At 34.6% G+C, this 24,646-nt stretch overlaps 1 pseudogene; it reads right to left on the bottom strand.

Moving 5' to 3' along the window:
* Positions 1-4,022: 4,022 nt before the first annotated feature.
* On the bottom strand, positions 4,023-16,610 carry LOC132526465 (AP-5 complex subunit mu-1-like; annotated as a pseudogene).
* Between the last annotated feature and the right edge of the window lie 8,036 nt (positions 16,611-24,646).

Here is a 24,646-nt window from a genome sequence, read left to right on the forward strand (position 1 = left end):
TCTAGAATTACTGACTCAGACCACCTATATTGTACGAATGTTTCCTAAGCGTTGTCAGCTTGGAAGGTAGTTCTAATTATCTGTTCCTTGAAGCAACAATAATTTAGAGTGTCTGGTGAAGTCCTTTCAGTAGGCATTCTGACTGCCTTTTCAAATCAGTATCACAAAGTCCAACCTATAGTTTATAGCAAGTCTTCTGGCAAATTACTTGAGTGCTGCATAATTTCTGAAATACTGATTATAATAATATTTGACCTATATAATCTTTAATAAAGAAAAGGTTGTGTGTTTCTGCTGTTTTGATGATTCTTCCCACACAGATTTTACAATAATGTTAAGCTAATTATGAAATATGGAACACAGCAAACAACCCTAATTGTTACTATCATCTTTTTTTTATAAGGTAAAGCAACAGATCTTTGTACTTGTCTAGAAGACCTATAAAGACCCCCTAAATATATTATTTTTTTCTAAATTTGGGATCTGATATTTGAGGCAAACCAAAAAATTAGAGCAGATTTGATGACTTAAGATAGGACCATTGATGTGGAGAAACAGTATTTGGCTATCTACTTAAAGGGATAAAATGCTTTAAATAAACATAAAAGATTATAACAGTTTTGTAAGAAACTTTCCTTTTTCCGTAAGTGAATAAATATTTTCCTTTTTTGTTTTAAATTAACCAGTTGCATATAAAGTCAAACCTAAGCAGAGAATATTATTCTGATAAGATATGGCATCTCTGCTATGTGGGAAAGCCAAATTTTAATTTTGCATCAATGTATGTTTGACAGCAAAATTTTCATGAGTCTCCCCAAACCTCTTTAAATTATCTGGTGAGTAAGTCCATTGAAACTGACTTAACTTTGCCAAAATTTAAAACTCTTCATAGAGCCTTTCAAGCCCAGGTATTATAAACCAAGGCAAACAAAATTAACTTCCCTCATACCTTCTACTACTTGCTGTACACAGCAAAGTTTTTTTTCCTTTTCTGTGTTTTTTCTTATTTTGGATCAAACTTGTACTTTAAGACAAAATTACCCTCCTTTTTTCTTTGAAAGCAAATGCCTCAATTTTACATACACAGTGATTTTCTCAATGATTATTACTCCTAGTATAGTCTCAATAACCAATATTAGTTATAATTTTTAACCAAAATTACCATCTTCTATTGAAAGAGGAAACTGGAAGATGGTACTGAAACTTTATTATATCTAAGCACAATTTTAGCAAAGTATCACAGCTCATAAATACATATAACATAAGTATAGCTACAAACATCCATTTTCTGCCTTATTAAAGTGGCAAGAAAGAACAGGTTCATTACTATGAACCAAAGATAAAGCCACTCCATACCACGTGCAAATAAGAAGTAAATAATATAAAATTAAAATTATGCTATGTAACCAGTTGTTCACTATTCAGTCTAAGAAATTATCTAAGAATTTAAAGATTATTCACTAACTCATTTTAGTATTAGTTGAAGGATTTTGGTTATCTAAAGATCTAAGAAATTTTGTTCAGTATGATGTACTATAAAACATTTATACTTTTTACAAAAAATCTTGTCAGAATTATGATTCAACTTAATTAAATCCACACTTACATTTTTAAAAATCATTTTCACATTTGTTCTCTTTTTTCAAAATTTGTTTATTTTTGGCTGCGTTGGGTCTTCGTTGCTGCCTGTGGGCTTTCTCTAGTTGCTGCAAGCAGGGGCTACTCCTCGTTGCGGTGCATGGGCTTCTCATTGTGGTGGCTTCTCCTGTGCTGGAGCATGGGCTCCAGTAGTTGTGGCACGTGGGCTCAGTAGTTGTGGCTAGCGGGCTCTAGAGCACAGGCTCAGTAGCTGTGGTGCATGGGCTTAGTTGCTCCGCAGCATGTGGGATCTTCCTGGACCAGGGCTCGAACCCATGTCCCCTCCATTGGCAGGCGGATTCTTAACTACTGTGCCACCAGGGAAGCCCCTCACACTTACATTTTTATAAGCTTAAACATTATATAGATTTAATGTTAGTAAACCAGTATGAGAAGTTTAGAAATTTCAGACTAATTTATCTCTTTATGAGAAAACAAATCCAAATTTTATAAAAAATAAAGCTCTTATAAATCTTATAAAATAGATAATATTTTTATAATCTTAGAAAAGGTTTATATTTTATGCCATATTGAAACAAGTAACAAACATATAGTTATCATTTATCTTTAAACATAAAATTATTTAAGTAATATAATTTTAAAAATTCACATTGCTTATATGATCTTGGACTATTTAAATGTTTCTATGATAGCAGTGCCTATAATAAACATATGTCTTAGTACTTTTAAAGGATCATTGATTCATTTTACTTATTTACTTTGAAATTTAAAAATATTCTAATTTTTATATGTGCATACATATAACTAAAACAATTGGAAGATAATCTATTTAATTAAGAAATGTTATAATCTACTTTGTACCCTCTGGAATTAGGAAAATATTTCACACTCAAAATGAAAGGTTAAAGCTTTCTTCAGTTACAGACACATAGACAAATTATGTTTCAATTCTACAAACTAAACCCTGAGTCAAAAGTAAACACAAAATGAAAAATCATCTTTTCAGGTTTCAAAGAGCTGTTTTCCTTCTCAGTGCATATGCAATTCTTAATTGATATACACTCACAAATAAATCAACAGGCTAAAAAGCAATTTTAAAAAACTAACAAATAAATAGACTAACAAGCCATATATTCCTTCCTAGCTCAAACAACATAGAATAGATCTCTATAATCTTTTTGATGGAGATTATCAAATATTTAGACCATAAAATCAAATATTTGATTTTTATTATTACCATAGTAGAATAACTTGTTGTCTGTGTACAAACTAGAAACAAAAACAAAATGATAAAAACAGTAGGAAGTAAAGAAAAAAAAGTCACAAATATCTTAGTACTATTGTCATTTGGGATTCACTCATGGAACCAAGAAAAGATATGCCTGGGTTTAAATCTGTCACAGTGTACACTTTTCTGCCATTACTACTTACTTGCTGCCATCAGGTGTGTCCATCTGGCATTTCAGTGGATGATATACAGTTTTCTTTCTTTCTTTCTCTTTCTTTTGTTCTTTTTTCATTTTCTTTTTTGCCATTGACATAGACTTTTATTTCCCTGTGCCATGGTAATATGGGGCTTTAATATCTGACTTTTCCTTATTTTGTTGACACATTACAAAAAAATAATGCAATGTAAAATGACCTACTTCCAGTTCATAAGCCATTAAGAAACAAACAGCAAATATCATTATTCAAGAAGGAGTCAAAGGTAATGAATGAGTAGGATCTACGTACCATTCACTTTATGTGTGCAATGTCATTTAATCCATACACCAGCCTCATGAGATAAGATTCCTATTTTATAAATGAGGACCCTGAGTCCAAGGTCTCCTTAAACAGTGGTGGTGTTTAAGCTGTGGTTTGCTTAACCAAAAAGCCTGAGTATATTTTCCATTGACTATACTGTTTACTAACCTCCCCATGAGATTTACTGAAAAAAAAAATCTTAAATACAAGGAAGTGTTATCCCTATTTTAGATTCCCTAAGTATCAATCTTTGATTTTCACAAAGGCACAAGATTACTTTTGTGCACTTATTTGAGTTTCAAGCTTCGTTCTAGCCATATGCCAATAGAACTATAATTTACTCAACAGTTCTCTTGTAAGAATTCATTTTTAATTTAAATTTATTTAAAGAGGAAGTTTTATATCACTATTATAAAGGTAAATCCACCGTGTTTATCAGAAAGAGAACAAAAAAGAGAAATAACTATGAAAATATGGGATTTCATACAGCTTCTAGAATGCTCTCAGGCAGGCAACCTCAACTGTGTCTCCTGGAACCCTGGGGTGGTAGTGGTGATACAGGACTGGGAAGTGAGAAGGCTTCTTGCAGGTAGAGGAGTGGTCTGCTGGACGAGTTTCTTCAGAGTCCCATCCAGGCCTCAATGTCATCACATCATTTACTTTTCTACTTTCAGACATCAGAGATTCATGGTGTTATGGATGAGATTCAGCCCATTACATGAAATTTCCTCTCTTAAACATGACAAAATTACAGTAACAAGGATCCATATGTTATTGGAGCAGGAGCTTTAGAATTTCAAGTGTAATAATAAGCAGAATAAATTAGTTTCTGCTGTGTACTTATTTTGGTTTTCCTGATATAAAAACTTGCACTGAATGCTGATATATATACATAACACCCAGTGACTGTGTAATCAAAGATTCTAAAATGAAAGTTTAAATACACTGTATCTCCAGTACAAATCTGTTCAAATGGCTGCTTCTCCTGGCTCTTGGCTCCAAACTTAAAGTTCCATAGAGTAATCTTCATTAATTTGGAAACTTTGGGTCAATAATCCAGATCAGTAAACTTTTCCCTTAAAATCTTTGAGCTGACGAAACTAATTTTGTATTCCAAATATGTGATTGGACTTCTATTATAAAAAGGCATATGAGCTTCACAAAATTAAATTATCTTTTATGTATATTTTCATGAAGGTTTAAATCAGAAGTTATTTTTAATTGAATTTTTTCATCTGATTAAAAATCAAAATTGGTGGGTCAGAGGCCTGGGAAGTGTAATAGCATCAGTTGAATGACTCTAAAAGGTGAATTAAAAGGAAATTTGTGGACTTTCCTGGTAGCGCAGTGGTTAAGAATCCACCTGCCAATGCAGGGGTCACAGGTTCAATCACTGGTCCGGGAAGATCCCACATGCTGCAGAGCAGCTAAGCTTGTGCACCACAATTACTGAGCCTGCACTCTAGAGCCCAGGAGCCACAACTACTGAGCCCACACACCAAAACTACTGAAGCCCGTGAACAAGAGCCTGTGCTCTGCAAAAAGAGAAGCCACCACAATGAGAAACACGTGCACCACAATGAAGAGTGGCCCCTACTCTCCTCAACTAGAGAAAGCCCTTGTGCAGTGACAAGGACCCAATGCAGCAAAAAATAAATACATAATTAAAAATTTTTTAAAAAACAGGAAATTTATAAGACCTGTTAAATGTAGAATCATCCGTTGCATCAGTACTACTGGAAATCCGAATGGCAGAGTCAAGCGAAATCACACAAGGATGAACCAGAATATCCTAAATGGAAATCCCCTGGTGGGAACAGAATGTTTAAAGTTAAATTTTTTAAAAGGTAAAATCATGACTTTCAGGCTCATTGAAAAACAACGTATTTATTTATTTATTATTATTATTTTTTTGTGGTACGCGGGATTCTCACTGTTGTAGCCTCTCCCGTTGCGGAGCACAGGCTCTGGATGCGCAGGCTCAGCGGCCACGGCTCACGGGCCCAGCTGCTCTGTGGCATGTGGGATCTTCCCGGACCGGGGCATGAACCCGTGTCCCCTGCATCTGCAGGTGGACTCTCAACCACTGTGCCACCAGGGAAGCCCAAGAAACAACTTTTGTCATAGATTTTATTTAACTCATTAATTAATGAGGAAACTGGGAAGATGTTAAAACTTGTCCACACAACACTTAAGAAACTAGGGTATTGGTAGTAAATTTAAGAAAGTAATGTTAGAATAAGATTGCCTAGTTACATACAAAACTTGTTAATATCTCACAGAGCAATAAAATATAACTGTGTACACACTACTATATATAAAATAGATAATCAACAAGGACCTAATATATATCACAGGGAACTCTACTCAATATTCTGTAATAACTTAATGGGAAAAGAATTTGAAAAAGAATAGCTATATATATATGTGTAACTGAATCACTTTGCCGTACACCCAAAACTAATACAACATTGTAAATCAACTATACTCGAATATAAAATAAAGATTTTTAAAAACAGATAACTTGTAGTTATCTGTTTTACTGAACAAAAATTGGCACCTCTTCTAGATTAAAAAAATAAAATACCTAGGAATAAACCTACCTAGGGAGACAAAAGACCTGTATGCAGAAAACTACAAGACACTGATGAAAGAAATTAAAGATGATACCAACAGATGGAGAGGTATACCATGTTCTTGGATTGGAAGAATCAACATTGTGAAAATGACTATACTGCCCAAAGCAATTTACAGATTCAATGCAATCCCTATCAAATTACCAATGGCATTATTTACAGAACAAGAACAAATCATCTTAAAATTTTATGGAGACACAAAAGACCCCGAATAGCCAAAGCAGTCTTGAGGGAAAAAAACGGAGCTGGAGGAGTCAGACTCCCTGACTTCAGACTATACTACAAAGCTACAGTAATCAAGACAATATGGTGCTGGCACAAAAACAGAAACATAGATCAATGGAACAAGATAGAAAGCCCAGAGATAAACCCACGCACCTATGGTCAACTAATCTGTGACAAAGGAAGCGAAGATATACAATGGAGAAAAGACAGTCTCTTCAGTAAGTGGTGCTGGGAAAACTGGACAGCTACATGTAAAGGAATGAAATTAGAATACTCCCTAACACCATACACAAAAATAATCTCAAAATGGATTCGAGACCTAAATGTAAGACCAGACATCATAAAACTCTTAGAGGAAAACATAGGAAGAACACTCTTTGACATAAATCACAGCAAGATCTTTCTTGATCCACCTCCTAGAGTAATGGAAATAACAAAAATAAACAAATGGGACCTAATGAAACTTAAAAGCTTTTGCACAGCAAAGGAAAGTATAAACAAGATGAAAAGACAACCCTCAGAATGGGAGAAAATATTTGCAAATGAATCAATGGACAAAGGATTAATCTCCAAAATATAAACAGCTCATGCAGCTCAATATTAAAGAAACAAACAACTCAATCCAAAAATAGGCAGAAGACCTAAATAGATATTTCTCCAAAGAAGACATACAGATGGCCAAGAAGCACATGAAAAGCTGCTCAACATCACTAATTATTAGAGAAATGCAAATCAAAACTACAATGAAGTATCACCTCACACTGGTTAGAATGGGCATCATCAGAAAAGCTACAAACAACAAATGCTGGAGAGGGTGTGGAGAAAAGGGAACCCTCTTGCACTGTTGGTGGGAATGTAAATTGAAACAGCCACTATGGAGAACAGTATGGAGGTTCCTTAAAAAACTAAACATAGAATTACCATATGATCTAGCAATCCCACTACTGGGCATATACCCACAGAAAACCATAATTCAATAAGACACATGCACTCCAATGTTCATTGCAACACTATTTACAATAGCCAGGTCATGGAAGCAACCTAAATGCCCATCAACAGATGAATGGATAAAGAAGATGTGGTACATATATACAATGGAATATTACTCAGCCTTAAAAAAGAATGAAATTGAGTCATTTGTTGAGACGTGGATGGATCTAGAGACTGTCATACAGAGTGAAGTAAGTCAGAAAGAGAAAAACAAATATTGTATATTAACGCATATATGTGGAACCTAGAAAAATGGTACATATGAACCGGTTTGCAGGGCAAAAGTTGAGACAGAGATGTAGAGAACAAATGTATGGACACCAAGCGGGGAAAACCACGGTGGGGTGGGGATGGTGGTGTTCTGAATTGGGCAATTGGGATTGATATGTATACACTGATGTGTATAAAATTGATGACTAATAAGAATCTGCAGGGCTTCCCTGGTGGCACAGTGGTTGAGAATCCGCCTGCCAATGCAGGGGACGCGGATTCGTGTCCCGGTCTGGGAAGATCCCTCATGCCGCAGAGTGGCTGGGCCCGTGAGCCATGGCCGCTGAGCCTGCGCGTCCGGAGCCTGTGTTCTGCAATGGGAGAGGCCACAACAGTGAGAGTCCCGCATACCGCCAAAAAAAAAAAAAAAAAAAGAATCTGCAGTATAAACAAACAAACAAAACAAAACAAAAAAACACAGTTAATCTAGAGCCTCACTCAATTTAAGACTTTTAATCAATTGAAAACAAGTCAAACTAAAGACATTTCCTTTGGTTTTCGTCTGGTGGCCTTCAGTCCATCCCACCCATCTTTTTGATTAATTCATATATTTTGGTTTACATTTTCACAACAGTATAATAAGAGAATAGTGATCCCTGGCACAAAATAAAGATATCCTGAGCATTATCTGACTCATTTCCCGTCCCTTAAGTTCAAAGCAGAGGTTGGGATGATCAAAGGTAACAAGAAAATCCCTTTATTAACAGCAATCCAAATGAATATGGTAGGGGTTTCCTGCCACCAAGGAGCTAAGTGTGGAAGTTCCAAATGTATTGATATTTGGACCTATAACACTATGTTGTGGGTACAACTGAAAATAAGGGAGAAATTGCCATACTACCTGGGGAAAAAAAAGGAACACTGGAGAACAGGAGTCAGGTAGTCACCCTCTGTAAATACTTGATGCTGGAAGAGTACAATACATGCCTTGAAGTGCACTGTGGGTAGACTGAGTATCACCAACTGAGCTGCTTGAGAACTTGCAACAATCAGGAGAAGTGCAGACAATGATTTTTAGGAAAAATTGAACAAGAGTTTAGGTGATGATGAGTACTGGCATGAACTTGTTGCAATTCAAATGCTAATGACCAAAACAACTGTTGATAAAGGTGAAAAGCAGTTAATGGAGTGTTAGGACAGCAGAGAAGTAAGTACTTTGACAAAGTATCTGTCTTGGAAATTCCCAAGGGAAGACCAGAAGGAGAAGGGACTTGCATCCTGTTTGAAAGTTATAAAATTGGCCCTGTGGACTCTAAGATCAACTAAAAAAGCACATTTCCATGGAAAGTACAAGTTGGTGATGACCGTGTGGTATTAAGATTACAAATAATACTGCATAAGGGGGTGAAGTCAAAGAGTTCTAAATCTAAATTTACTATATGCAGAGATGAATTATATCATTTCTCGTCATCCGGTCAGGGAAGAATAGATATTTCCTGTACTTCTCAGAATGTAATTAATATATGTTTCTCTCAAATAGAAAGCCCTGATTATCCTACTGAAGCTGTCCTGACACACCCATAGTGTGTTAATCTCACCTGATTAAAAAAAGGAGGAATATGGAGCTTGGCATCAGATGAAATTTTGTGGGTAGAGGGGGTTAGCAAAATAGCAGAGGTTAGATCAATTTTTGAAGAGAGAAAAAAATCTGAATGAAAGAAATTAGGATGAAAATAGTCTTTCTCTATAAAGGGACCTTCTTCCCCGCCTGCCTCCTTAAAGCTTAACCTCTTGAATAAGTACCCTTATTCTGTAAGAAAATTATTATGTGGCACATATATCTAAGTTTTCTCCTCCTACACTGTAATTACATTTCATTTTCTCAAGGCTTTAATTAAGTCTTATACACCTGTATGTTTTATATAATAGTGTCATGGAAAATAAAGATAGAGAACAGTAAATAAAGTGTGACTTGCCCTATAGTAACCTCTCCAATGGCACTAGTTGGAAGAATTTTGAGTCCTATCGAGGAAACAGTGAGACCAGGGGTTCCAGACAAGGCCTTGATCCTAAGGAACTCCCCTTCAAGACTTTGGGAAAAGTGGGTGACAAGCAGAATACCCCAAGGAGCACTAATAAACAGACAACAAGAAAAACTAGAATAAAATCTACACTAGACAACGGACCGTTGATTGTAGTGGGATAGAAGCTTTGTAGAAGTCTCCTCAGAAATGAAGAAACTGTACATGAGCACGCATGACCACAGGCAAGCTGCTTGTCCACAGCAATACCAGATAGAGCCTGAGACTTTTCAAATGCAGGTACAATATTCTTTTCACTGGATTAGTTTTCACAGGAAGAGACTTAATGGGAATACAACCCTGACAGGTTCCATGAAGATAAGAGCATACATCTTATTGTGCTTTGCTTTATTGCACTTCACAGATAGAACGTTGTTTAAAAATTGAAGATTTGTGGCAACATTTCTTCAAGCTAGACTATCAGTGCCATATTTTCTAGAAGTATTTGCTCACTTCATGTCTTTGTGTTACATTTTGGTGATTCTCACAATATTTCAAACTTTTTCATTATATTTGTTATGGTGAACTGTGATCTGTGATCTTTGATGTTACTATTGTAATTGCGTCGCGGCACCACGAACTGTGCCATATAAGGTGGTCAACTTAATAAATATTGTGCGTATGTTCTGACTGCTCCACCAGCCGGCTGTTCCCCCATCTCTCTCCCTCTCCTCGGGCCTTCCTATTCCTGAGGACAAAACCATATTGAAATTAGGCCAATTAATAACCCTAAAATGGCCTCTAAGTATTCAACTGAAAGGAAAAGTCACAAGTCTCTCACTTTAAATCAAAAGCTAGAAATGATTAAACTTAGTGAGGAAGGCATGTTGAAAGCTAACATAGGCCAAAGTCTGGTCCTCTTGCACCAGTTAGCCAGGTTGTGAATGTGAAGGAAAAGTTCTTGAAGGAAATTATAAGTGCTGCTCCAGTGAACACACAAATGTTAAGAAAACAAAACAGACTTATTTCTAGTTATGGAGAAAGTATTAGTGGTTTGGATACACCAAATCATACACAATATTCCCTAGAGCCAAAGCCTAATCCAAAACAAGGCTCTAACTCATTTCAATTCTGTTAAGGCTGAGAGGGGTAAGGAAGCTGCAGAAAAAAGATTTGAAGACAGCAGAGGTTGGTTCATGAGGGTTAAGGAAAGAAGCCATCTCTGTAACATAACAGTGTAAGGTGAAACCATGAGTGTTCACGTAGAACTGCAGCAAGTTATCCAGAAGATCTAGCTCAGATAATTAATGTAGGTGGATATACTAAACAACAGATTTTCAATGTAGATGAAACAACCTTATGTTGGAAGAAGATGCCATCTAGAACTTTCATAGGTAGAGAGGAGAAGTCAATGCCTGGCTTCAAAGTTTTAAAGGACAGACAGGCTGACTCTCAGCCTGTCTAAGGGCTAATGCATCTGGTGACTTAAAGCCAAAGCCAGGTCTCATTTACCATCCCCAAAATCCCAGGGCCCTTAAAAATGATGCTAAATCTATTCTGCCTGTGCTTTAGAAATGGAACAACAAAGTCTAGATGACGGTACATCTGTTTACAACATCATTTAAGCCCACTGCGCAGACCTACTGCTCAGAAGATTCCTTTCTAAATATGACTTCTCACTGACAATGCACCTGGTCACCCAAGGTCTTTGATGGATATGTACAAGGAGATTAATGCTGCTGTCATGCCTGTTAACATAACATCCATTCTGCAGCCCATGGGACAAGGAGTAATTTTGACTTTCAGGTCTTATTTAAGAAATACATTTCACAAGGCTATAACCTATAAATGGCGATTCTTCTGATGGACCTTGGCAAAGTAAATTGAAAACCTTATGGAAAGGAGTCATCATTCCAGATGCCATTATGAATATTTATGATTCCTGGGAAGAGGCTAAAATATCAATATTAGCAGGAGTTTGGAAGAGGTTGATTGCAATCCTCATGGATGACTTTAAGGGATTCAAGTTTTCAATGGAGAAAGTAACTGTAGATGTGGTGGAAAGAACTAGAATTAGAAGTGGAGCCTGAAGATGTGACTGAATGCCTGCAATTTCATGTTAAAAATTGAACAGATGAGGAATTGCTTCTCATAGATGAGAAAGAAAGTGTTTTCTTGGGATGGAAGCTACTTCTGGTGGAGATGCTTGAAGATTGCTTAAATGACAAGAAAGGATTTAGAATATGATGTTAACTTATTTGATAAAGCAGCAGCAAGATTTAATGCTTGAAGATTGCTTAAATGACAAGAAAGGATTTAGAATATGATGTTAACTTATTTGATAAAGCAGCAGCAAGATTTAAGAGGATTGACTCTGATTTTGAAAGAAATTCAGCTGGGTGTAAAATGTTATCAAACAGCACTGTGAGCTACAGAGAAATCTTTCGTGAAAGGAAGAGTCCATCAATGGGGCAAATGTCATTGTTGTCTTATTTAAAGAAATTGCCACAGATACCCCAGCTTCAGCAACCACCACCTAATCTGTCAGCAGCCATCAATGTTAAGACAGGAACCTCCATCAGCAAAAGATTAGGACTTCGCTAAAGGCTCAGAGGATGGTTAGCATATTTTAGCAATAAAGTTTTTTTTTTTTTTTTTTTTTTTTTGGGCCTCTCACTGCTGTGGCCTCTCCCGTTCCGGAGCACAGGCTCCGGATGCGCAGGCTCAGCGGCCATGGCTCACGGGCCCAGCTGCTCTGCGGCATGTGGGATCTTCCCGGACCGGGGCACGAGCCCGTGTCCCCTGCATCGGCAGGCGGACTCTCAACCACTGCGCCACCAGGGAAGCCCTAAAGTATTTTTTTAATTAAGGTATGTACATTGTTTTTTTAGACATAATGCTATTGCACACTTAATAGGCTAGAGTATAGTGTAAACAAACTTTTTATGTACTGCGAAACCAAAAAAAATTTGTGTGACTCACTATAGTGATTTAATTTATTGATGTGATCTGGAATTGAACTCACAATATCTCTCAGGTGTGCCTGTAGTAGAGAAGATGCACTCTCTTCCATAAAGTAAAACAAAAGAAACCACCAGAACCTGGGTTCAAGATTCTACTTGACCCCTAATAGTTATGGGAATTTAAGCAATACAATTCACTACTTTGAGCCTTACTCATCAATGAAATGGTTATGTTAATACCTTCTTGGAGTGTTGTTGTGAGGTAAAATAATAATCTGTAAATTTAAAGTTTTGATAAAATAAATGTTCTATAAATCTAAAGTATAGATAATATGCATACAATAAAAAGATTCTTTCCAAATCTTTATGCCTATCTGAACTTTCTCCCCTTCTTTAGTTGAATTTACCCAGGTAGGTATAGTCATTCATTCAACAAACACTATCCTTATCACTAGAATATGATTCCCTTACCTTTATATCCCATTCCCTCCCTCCCCCACATTTAGAAGACTGCCATAGTAGAAATGTAATATTTGTTAAATGATTAAAGCCATGACGGATTTATTTAGTGCCACATTTTTCCTGATTCTTTGCTTGCTGCTTCGAATGAGATAAATAAGAAATATCCCTTGTCCCCATCGTCTTCATCTTTTTTCTGTCTTAATTATATAAACTTTTAATCATTGCATTTTGACTTCCTAGTTTACCACCAAATGTGATTCTTTTCAGTAAGGAAGTGCACCTATACAGAGCAGTTCACATTTTATGCATATTCAAGGAGCCCAGTGAATTGAAATCTGTGTTTACATCTTACCACGTTGGGGTGCCATTTTAGGTGATAAATACAAACCCAGTGTGCTTATCCAGCTCAGTTTTAAATAAAGCACATTTTCTATCATGTGTCACCTATGAACACATCTTTGTTTTAAATGTGGCCACAAAAAGGAGTCTTAGCAAAATTAAATTAAAAATTAAATCAATTATAATTATCATTATTCTATTGTGGTTTTCGTAATACATAATACTATGTGAATTTAGCAAGTGTCCTTTGATAATCCCTCTGTATCTGCCACAAAGTACACATGGCTGCTGGAAACCTCGCAGAGTATCCTCCTCCTCCTGCTGGTACATATGTGAGGGTGGTGAGAAGTGAAGGTAAAATAATAATAAGGAATAAAAGGTCCTTCTCACCCTCAGATGATGTCTTAAACTTCAGTGGATTTCTGTAGGCGCCCCCTCAGAGAGGAAAAGGGCTACTGTCAAGTGAAAGCCTGCATTTCAAAATCGTCTCTCTGTGGCTGGTGAAACCATGATTAATTGTAACTTCTTACATCATTTCTCATATCCTCTCATTTTTTCCTTTATCATATTACATGTTTCCATTCACTCAGTGCTGTTTTTTCCTGCTGTGTGCCTACCATTTGCAAAAGACATATGTAAAAGGCAGTATTTGATTACTTTGGAATTTTAATTTTGCCATAACTTTATTTTTATTTTTGTATATAAAAATAAAATGCTAGCTATTTTATCTTATGCCAAAATTAAATATTAAAATTCATTTTTCATTTGTATAGTAACTTTCTTAATATCTCCAAACTCAACTTTATGTAGTTTCATCCCGTATGGATCAGTTTACCATTTGCTTGTTCATAGTTATTTCTAATTTTCAATGTAGAGAGATTCTGCCTTCAATGACACCAAAAGTTCCTGGAAGTATGCTATCTTTTCTTTTTTTCCGAGTTTTGAAAAATGAGATGATTCTCTAAGCAGAAAGGAAGAGGAAGGTCATTCTTGACAGAGAGGACATTGTAGGCTTAGGGTCATATAGGTGGAATATGGCAACTCAGAGATGTGAGTCCAGCTCAGTACCACTGCAAAACCCACAGAGGCCCTCTGAGTTCATATGCAATAAGAAATCTAGTTGTTTGAAAAGTTCTCTAATAAGTATACAAATTTTGGCAATCATCTATGTGAGAAAACATTTCCAGGTGACCCTTGATTTGAAAGTCTAAGCAGATTCTGGAGATATTTTTGTCTGTTTCTTTTTCTGGTGCTATTTACATAAAGGAAACATTGGCAGAAATCCTCAATCTTGGTGTACATCCAATTTCTTTTTGTTTTGATTGGCTAGGCTTCAGTAAATGATTTTCACATTAACAAAGAGATATTGAAATACTAATTTGGAATCCTGTATTCCTTTCTGATGCTGATGTTGATGAGTCTGAAGTTCATGAAGGTGATGTACACAGGTTTTGACTTATGAAAAAAGTATGGCATTTATTTCAGATTACCGGTTATATTACAGTAAAGTAGACTTCATTTTTGACTTGGAGAAAGGAAAGGAAAGGAAAGGAAATCAGATGCCACTTAAAATAAATTTCTAGATTGGAAATATGTAAAAAAGTTTCATTGTCTGCCATAATTTTGATAGGTTATATTCAATTACTAAGAACTATTTAATTTGTTTACCTCAACTACTTTTGAGAAGATGCAGATTTGTGTGGTTATATGTAATTTAGCTCTAATTGTTAAGTTTTAAGATTTTGGAAACAGAAATCAGCAGAAAAACTATATTCTTTGAGAAACTGATTTATCAGTTGCAGAGAGGTTGGAAATAGTAAAGACTTTTGATGAAATTTTAGTAGTTTAAATACATGATTATTTGTGGAATATAAGGAGGAGTAGTCCAATATGATCTAGTGGGTGAATTAATGAATAACAAAATAATTTCCTTTTATACATGATGTGCTATTCTGTGCTGGCTACATTGTACAAATATGCATTGTACATGTACATTGTACAACTGGCTACATTGTACAAATATACATGTACATTGTACAACTACAGTAAGATAAGAAAAGCAAAGGTGAAAAAACTTAAGAGGAATGAGACCATTTATTTTCAACAGTTTATTCTGATTTTAAAAGTGTTCCCTGAGAAATGTTGGACAATATAAGAATATAAAAAGGAGATTAAATTATTGATAATTCCAATATCCAAAGTTTAATATTTTGTTATGCTGAAAAGTTTTTCACTACTCAGATGATTAATAAATAGATGGATAAAAAATAATGAAGGTAGAAATAGATATATATTTATAAAATTGGCATTAAACTACTATCCTGAAAATACATTATTGTATATTTTTTAACTCAATACTTGCTTTTAGCATAGCATTAGGCTATATTAAATATTCTTCAAAAGTATAAAATATTTGATGAATAACATTCTATAACATATGAGTAACATAAATTACTGAACAATCTCATCTATTAATTTGTAGGTTAGTTCTTTTTTTCCCCTGTAAACAATTCTATAATACATATTCTCACCTAAATTGCCACACCTATGAATGAAGTTTTGAGGAATTTAATTCTGGCCCAAAGGATAGAAAAATACTTTTGTCCTCTCTATATAGACTTCCAAAATCATTTCCAGACCTGCACCACAATTTTATCTTTCATCAGCAGTAATAATTTCTGGTCACACCATACCCTCTCTCACAAAGTACTAGTCCTAAAAAAAATTTTGGCAGCAAATAGAATTTAGTTATTTTAAATTAAGTAATTATATCAATATTAAAGTAAAACACTTCTTTAAAAAATTGTACCCATTCTTTCACATCTATTTCTATTTTTATTGCTGTATATGTTAATAAATTTAGATTTATGATATTTTTACATATTAAAAATTAACTTCGATCATACTTACTACAAAATTTACAAGTTTATTTTTTAATCTTTTAATGTTATCTGTGACTATTCAGGGTTTAAAATATCTATAAAATGTGTACTTAATATGTCACCTTATTCACCTCTGATTATTTTCCCTTAGAACATCATCATTTTACATTTTGTTTGTACTGTTTTTGGTGTTTTAAGACTGTTCATTTTTACACATAACTTCTAAATTTATTGGGTGGCATATAGTTTAGTTGTTCTATGATGTAAAGATCCAAACTTAATTTTTTCCAACCACTTTTCTAAAAACTGTATTTTTAAAAAAATATTTTTCCATTAGTTTGTAATGCTCTCTTTAAGATAACATTTAATTCTTACATGCCAAAAATATTCAACAACATTTGTAGGTTTCTCCTGGCTCGGAGAACATAGGAGATTTAACTCCTCTTAAATCGGATGAGAGGTGCTACGGGGAAGTTAGTCATAAATGCCAGCACTTACTTGGGAGCAGTGTGTGTCACACTGCCCAATCATTTCCATCTTGAGTTAGTAAAACACTGAAAACTCTTTGGCTTCTTTAGCAGGTTTCTTGTATAATCTGAATGAAGATAAATAAATGGTGTTTTGGGGGAGAAATCACAATAACAGGACAATTTTTAATGAACAATTATGTCTCCGGATAGAGTTTGGAAAAACCAGATATAGCTATAAATAAGGTTGAAATTGCTTCTCATAATAATATAAAGGAGTTTTTTTCATTTCTGGCATGTCATATTTCTACCAATTATTGCTTTAGGAAAACAATCATTCTTTATTAATATGGATTTAGACCTTATTGAATCTGAGAATAATTTTATTTCCTTAGAAGATATATGTGAGTGTGCATCTCTGGTGTGTGTGTGTGTGTGTGTGTGTGTGTGTGTGTGTGTGTGTGTGTGTGTGTGTGTGGCATAGCCTAGTCTGAATCAACTCTTTTGCTGAAATTACTTTGCCCCTTTAACACACCATATTAAAAATGATAGGGCTTCCCTGGTGGCACAGTGGTTAAGAATCTGCCTACCAATGCAGGGGACACGGGTTCTAGCCCTGGTCCGGAAGATACCACATGCTGCAGAGCAACTAAGCCCGTGCACCACAACTACTGAGCTTGCATTCTAGAGCCCGCGAGCCACAACTACTGAAGCCTGAGCGCCTAGAGCCTGTGCTCTGCAACAAGAGAAGCCACTGCAATGAGAAGCCTACGCACTGCAACAAAGAGTAGCCCCTGCTCGCCACAACTAGAGAAAGCCCGCACACAGCAACAAAGACCCAACACAGCAAAAAATAAAATTAATAAAAATTTTTTAAATGATATTATTCCTAGATTGAGCGTTGCAATTTGGGGAAATGCATTGGTGAAAGATTTTGAAAAAACGTTAAAGATATTTTTTCTCCTTTTTTGACATTTTTGTGGAAGTATAATATATATGCAGAAAAATACACAAATCAGAAATGGGGGGATTAATTTATAAATTTAACTACACCTGTAACCAGCACTGGCTTGTAGGAACAGAACATCCTAGCAGCATCCTAGAAAAATCTAACATGTAATCATCTATTCATTTCTCCCCCAGGGTAATCACTATTCTGATTTTTAATATTATAGATTCATTTTGCCTGTTTTAAACTGTACATCAATAGAATCATATACTTTTGGTAACTGGCTTCTTTGGCTCAAAATAATATATCTGAGATTCATCCATGTTGTTGCAAGTAGGTGTAAATCATTCATTCTCATTTCTGTAGAGCATTCCATTGTTTGACCATATCGTATTTTATTCATTCAACTCCTGATTGGGATTTGCGTTGTTTCAATTTTAGGGTAACTTATGAATAGTGCTGCTATAAACACACTAATATATGTCTTTTGGTGTGCACATTTCTGTTAGTTACACACCCAGAAATGGAGTCGGTGGGTAATAGATTATGTTCGGTGTAGTTTTGTATTACCAAGTAATTTTCTAAAGAGTTTGCTAACAACTTATATACCCACCAGCAGTGTATAATGAGATTCCCTATTACTCCAATTCCTTGATACCTGTTGCTATGATCCCTTTTACGTTTTAGAATGTCCCTTGGGTATTCAGTGAAATTTTATTGTAGTTTAAATTTACATTTCCCTGATAACAAATGAAATGGGACACTTTTCATTTGCTTTTTGGCCATTTATGCACATCCTTTTTTATAAAGTAACTCTTCAAGTTTGCTTTTTTCTACTGATTTTAATCAACTTGTAAAATTTTCTTTTGCTATTTTTTGAGAACTAGATATTTATCAAACATATGTGCTTCAAATATCTTATTCCATTCTATGTATTGCCTCTTCATTCTTATGACCCATCTATTGATGGAAAAATGTTCTTAATCTTCTTCATACATTGCTATTTATTTTTTATTTCCTTTTTTAAAAGTATTTTTAAAAATTGAGCATGAGATGGCTACGCTTAATCCAAGTTCAGGAGACATTCTCTATGTTTTCTTCAAAAGTCTGTATTAATTTATCTTCCATAACAATGTCAGCAGCATATCTGGCATTGAATTTTTATTGTCATAAGAAGAACAAAGTTCCTTTATTTCCTGTATGAAATCAACTTACCTAGCACCCTTCATTTTATTTTTTTGAATTCTATTTTATTTATTTATTTATTTATTTATACAGCAGTTCTTATTTGTTATCTATTTTATACATATTAGTGTATATATGTCAATCCCAATCTCCCAATTCATCACACACACCTCCCCCATGCCACTTTCCCCCCTTGGTGTCCATACGTTTATTCTCTACATCTGTGTCTCTATTTCTGCCCTGCAAACTGGTTCATCTGTACCATTTTTCTAGGTGCCACATGTATGTGTTAATATATGATATTTGTTTTTCTCTTTCTGACTTACTTCACTCTGTATGACAGTCTCTAGATCCATCCATGTCTCTACAAATGAACCAATTTTGTTCCTTTTTATGGCTGAGTAATATTCCATTGTATATATGGACCACATCTTCTTTATCCATTTGTCTGTCGATGGGCATTTAGGTTGCTTCCATGACCTGGCTGTTGTAAATAGTAGCACCCTTTATTTAAAATTCTACCCTTTCTCTATTGTACTGTGGTGTCACCTGTTTCATGAATCAGTTTACCATGTATGTATGCATCTTTATTGTGTTCCATTGGTCAATTTGTGTATTCTTGTTAAATTACCACACTCTTTTGAAAATTATAATTCTATAATAGAAATCAATATCTTGTACTGGCTCACTTTGTTCTTCTTGAAAAATACCTTGGCTATTCTTGGCCATGAAAATGTAATTGTGTCCTAGTTTACCCTGCTGATGTGGGTGATGGAATGAAGGATGCAGAGAGGTTGATAGAAGTTATAGAGCCAAGCCATACCCTGAGAAAAGAAAGGTGTTTTTTTCTTTGTTTGTTTGTTTTTTAATTTCAATCAAGTCCTCTTTCTCAAACATAGAAGAGGACATACTTCAGGTCAGGCATGCTAGTTTGTATGTGAGCTGAGTATGTGAGTAGTCTCTTCTAAAAGTTTTGGGTTTTTTTGAAAGATTTTTTTTCCTTAGTATTCAGACATATTTTCCTTTAGTTTTCCCCCAAGTAATCTATAATGTTTCATATATACAATGTTTTTATTTAAGTTGAATTGAAGCCAATTTAGGGATAACACTGTGAAAGGAAGGGTGGTTTTCCCTTGGTGTTCTGTCTCTAGAATAAAATTTCACAGCTGCAAAGAAATTTAGAGACAATTTTCTGCCTTCGATCTTAGCATAAGATGAAATACAGAACTTGAGGAAAGGGCAGAATTTGAGGAATCTGCAGACTTTAAGTTTGAAGATTATACTCAAGATTTTATTTGAGGAACTACTAGTCAAATGTCTCATTGGTTATTATTAGTGGCAGGGCACTATAAATTCGATTGCAGAATATTCCATGTTAAGATAATAAATGGAACTGTCAGAGGTGGCTTTTGTCTTAGCTTTAAAACACATTAAAGCAACACTAGTTATATTTATAGTACTGGAATGGAATCACTTCAGCATACTGATTTCATTTCTTCACATGTCAATAACTAACATTTTCATTTCCTGGACTTAAGCCAATCAGGAAAGAAAAATAGAATACTCATCATTTATAATAAATCATTTACCACTCAGTCAAGCAAGTAGGGTTGTATATTACTTTCTATAGCTGTCAGAAGCTTTAATTATTAATACAATTGCATCTTGGGTTATGAGGGCTTAAAACTATGGGGCTGATGATTTCTGAACTTCCATAAGTGACTTCAAAAAGACGATAGAAAGCTATAAGCACATTTTTATCATTCTTGTTTTTAAGTTCTCTCATTTGATACCCAATAGTTACAAGATAATTGTTCTTCTGTTTTTTGCTAAAGGCTTTTAAGTTGTATCTTTTCTTTTGTTATTGAATCCCAGGGTTAGTTAGTCTGAACTCAGTATTTCAACTAGCTCCACGCTGAGAACTATACTTGAATTGGTTCTGTGAAATGTGAAGGAAACAAAGACTGGATACATCGTCATTTAAACTTTCACTAGCCTGGACCCAAAAGGTTAGAAAGGTATTTTCCATATTCCAGTTTAAATGGGTATGTAAATAATATTTTAGAGACAAAACATGTATAATATACTATTTATTGGAAATATATGCAAATTATAAAGCATGATAAATTATTTAAATTTTGGGAGTAAGGACAATGTGAAGAGCATGACCTTTAAATACCTTACTAATCGTTTAAAGCACCCAATAATCACTTAATTTTTTAGGAGAGTTTACTTTATTTGATTTGACTATTTGCTGTTAAGGGCTTAGACTACAGAAGTAACATGTTAACTTGTATACCTGTCTAGTCAAAATAATAACTTTCTGGTAGAAAATAGAACTCTAAAGATTACAATTTTATTGCCCTAAGCTATTAACCAGTTTGATTTAGTACACATACTTTGTACTATCTTCGCAAGTGGATTATAAATACTCTGTTCCTAAAAATATCATTTGAACATGCTTATTAATTAGTAAGCTGCCTAAGTCTGACATATAATCACATTTTAAAGTGTTTATAAATTGTATTTTGACAGTTTTGGAGAACGCACCAAAAGTTCAAAGGACTCACCTGCCAGAGACAATTAAATCGTCTTGTCTGAAAAGCACACTTCATGGACTCAGGCAAATGTTTTCATAGCCCCTGAAATGATTCTCAGGTAACACTAGGACCTTACTTTCACTGACTCTATTTCTCTAAGTTTGTGTTCTTTCTTGTAATCTTGATTTTTTTGGTTTCTTTTTTTTCTTATTGAGTGTGTTATTTTGTTTGTATCTTGCCTAACTCATGGTCATGTCCATGCCTTTTCCATAAAAAGGCCCAGGGACTTATTAATCTGTATCTCATCCTGGGATATACTACGTTGTCTCACCTGTATAACAAAGAGAGCACTGCAGGTATGTGTCAAGCTGATTTGTACACAGTTGATAATTTATTCCATTATGAAAGCAGCAAAGATTGTATCCTGGTTTATGTGACCATTTGATGATCTCAGTCAGGTGGATGATGGGATCTATTCTTTGTTGGATAAGAGATGACAAAGGATCAAGTTTTTTTAGACTATTTCATTTTAGTCTATTTGTGAGATTTACTGCCCACTGGAAAGGAGAACGGCTCTTTGCGATATGAAACTGTGATTTTTTTATGCTTCTGTGTTTACTTTGACTAGGGTAATCTCTAAGCTTTCTGTAGGTCTGTCATCTGTAAATAGAAAGGGTTTTTATATCTCCTTGTATGAATGTGAAACATTTTTTCTATGTTTAAAAGTATTAATAAATTAGATTAAAATACCTCTTAAAATAAGAATATTTTAATTGGTTCATAAATAAATGTATATAAATTAAATATTCCAACATTTCCAGGAGATAAACTAAATTTCTAATACTTTAATCATGCTCAGTATTTCTCAAAAGTGTGCTGTCTATGAGGTCAAAACTATTTTCATAATAATATTAAGACATTATATGCTTTTTTATTCTCACTTTTTATGGGAATATAGTGGATCTGTCTAGATGTTGCATGATATTTGATGAGAATATTTTTCAGACAGCTAATGGAAAATGTTTTTATGATTGCTAGAATTTTTAAGGTAGTAGCTTTTGTATGTAAATACATGCATATTCAGACATTGACTCAGTATATTCTCGGTAATATTACTATCCTCTTACTAGCTGTACCTACTGCTATCTCCGTAACCCCATCATTGTCCATTTTTACTTGACAGAATGATAAATAGACATATTTATTCAGATTTGGATATTTAGCACATATTTTCTTAAAAGTGAATACGTACATCTATTAAGTCAAGGAAAAACTGACAGCACTTGTTATTAAAAATTTTATTTTTTATTTAATTTTATTTAATTTTATTTTAAAATAAAAATTTTATTTTTCTTTTAAATTGTTATTAAAAATTCAAACAAAAATTATAATTTTGGAAAACTTGTATCTGTCACCATGATCTTAAGAACTTGCTAGTAGTAAGAGATTTTTCTGATGAGATCACTGGTGATATTAACTAATACAATTTCTGATATCATATGATCAGTTGTGTTTACATTTGGAAGATCTGTATAATCCAGTGAACTAATATTTTCCAAATGACCAATGGAAGATCTTATAAAAGGAAGGACAGAGAAAAGATCCATTCAAAAGACAGAATACATCAATGGATTTTAAAGAAACAGTATGAAAAATGTACTGATATGATATCAAATTCCGCATTGCAAATAACCTTTAGAAATAACATATCATGTTTTTGAAGTAGTATCAAAGGAAAATATCTACAATGATCTAAAAAAGCTATTCAAAATACTCTTTGTTTTTCTAACTACATGTCTAGTGAGGATAGATGTTCTACATAAACTTGACAGGTTGAATGCTGATATATATTTTATTAAGGAGATCTATTTTATTAAGGAGATATTAAAGTATAAAATAATCCCATTCTTCTCACAATTTTATTTTGGAAAATACAGTTTAATAAATAAATCGTGTTTAGACATTAATATGTTATGGATTTATTATTGTTATTTTTAAATAAATTGGTAAAAAATATTTAAAATGGCTAATACAGTAAACGTTTAGAGATAAACCCACCGAAAACACTTTAACTTTTTTAGATATTTTTAGGAGTTGTAGAGAGTTCTTGAGTCCAGAGTTTGAGCACTGATGATATTAGTCTTTCGAGAAAGAAAGAGAGTCAGAAACTGCTAGCTCAGAAACCTTATTATATAAGATTGAAAGTTCGTATTAGTAAGAAGAACCCTTGGTTGAATCAGACTAGTTTGATACTTTCAGTTGAAAAGAGGAGCGAGAAAATCACTGAAGTCAAAAAGCACTATAGGAGCGCTTCCCTGGTGGCGCAGTGGTTGGGAGTCTCCCTGCCGATGCAGGGGACGCGGGTTCGTGCCCCGGTCCGGGAAGATCCCACATGCCGCGGAGCGGCTAGGCCCGTGAGCCATGGCCGCTGAGCCTGCGCGTCCGGAGCCTGTGCTCTGCAACGGCAGAGGCCACAACAGTGAGAGGCCCGCGTACCGCAAAAAAAAAAAAAAAAAAAAAAAAAAAGCACTATAGGAGAAATATAGTGGAGAGAATTTTTCTTCTTGGTTAGCCTCAAGATGAAAGAGATAATATAAAGGCTTTCACATTATACAATTTGAGATTCCTTGACGAAATTTTGAGACAGAAGTTAATTCTCTTGCTTCAGAATGTGCTCAATACTGTATACTCAAAGAGGTTTATATGGTTAATTAACACTTCTTGTAGCCCTATGTAAATAATTAAACCAAAGCCTATTGGGACTATCTTTTTTTTTTTTAACATCTTTATTGGAGTATAATTGCTTTACAATGGTGTGTTAGTTTCTGCTTTATAACAAAGTGAATCAGTTATACATATACATATGTTCCCATATTTCTTCCCTCTTGCATCTCCCTCCCTCCCACCCTCCCTATCCCACCTCTCTAGTGGTCACAAAGCACCCAGCTGATCTCCCTGTGCTATGCGGCTGCTTCCCACTAGCTATCTATTTTACGTTTGGTAGTGTATATATGTCCATGCCACTCTCTCACTTTGTCACAGCTTACCCTTCCCCCCCCATATCCTCAAGTCCATTCTCTAGTAGGTCTGTGTCTTTATTCCCGTCTTTCCCCTAGGTTCTTCATGACCTTTTTTTTTCCTTAGATTCCATGTATATGTGTTAGCATATGGTATTTGTTTTTCTCTTTCTGACTTACTTCACTCTGTATGACAGACTCTAGGTCCATCCACCTCACTACAAATAACTCAATTTTGTTTCTTTTTATGACTGAGTAATATTCAATTGTATATATGTGTCACATCTTCTTTATCCATTCATCTGTTGATGGACAGTTAGGTTGCTTCCATGTCCTGGCTATTGTAAATAGAGCTGCAATGAACATTTTGGTACATGACACTTTTTGAATTACGGTTTTCTCAAGGTATATGCCC

The sequence above is a fragment of the Lagenorhynchus albirostris genome, chromosome 9, assembly GCF_949774975.1.
Source record: "Lagenorhynchus albirostris chromosome 9, mLagAlb1.1, whole genome shotgun sequence".
NCBI lineage: Eukaryota > Metazoa > Chordata > Mammalia > Artiodactyla > Delphinidae > Lagenorhynchus > Lagenorhynchus albirostris.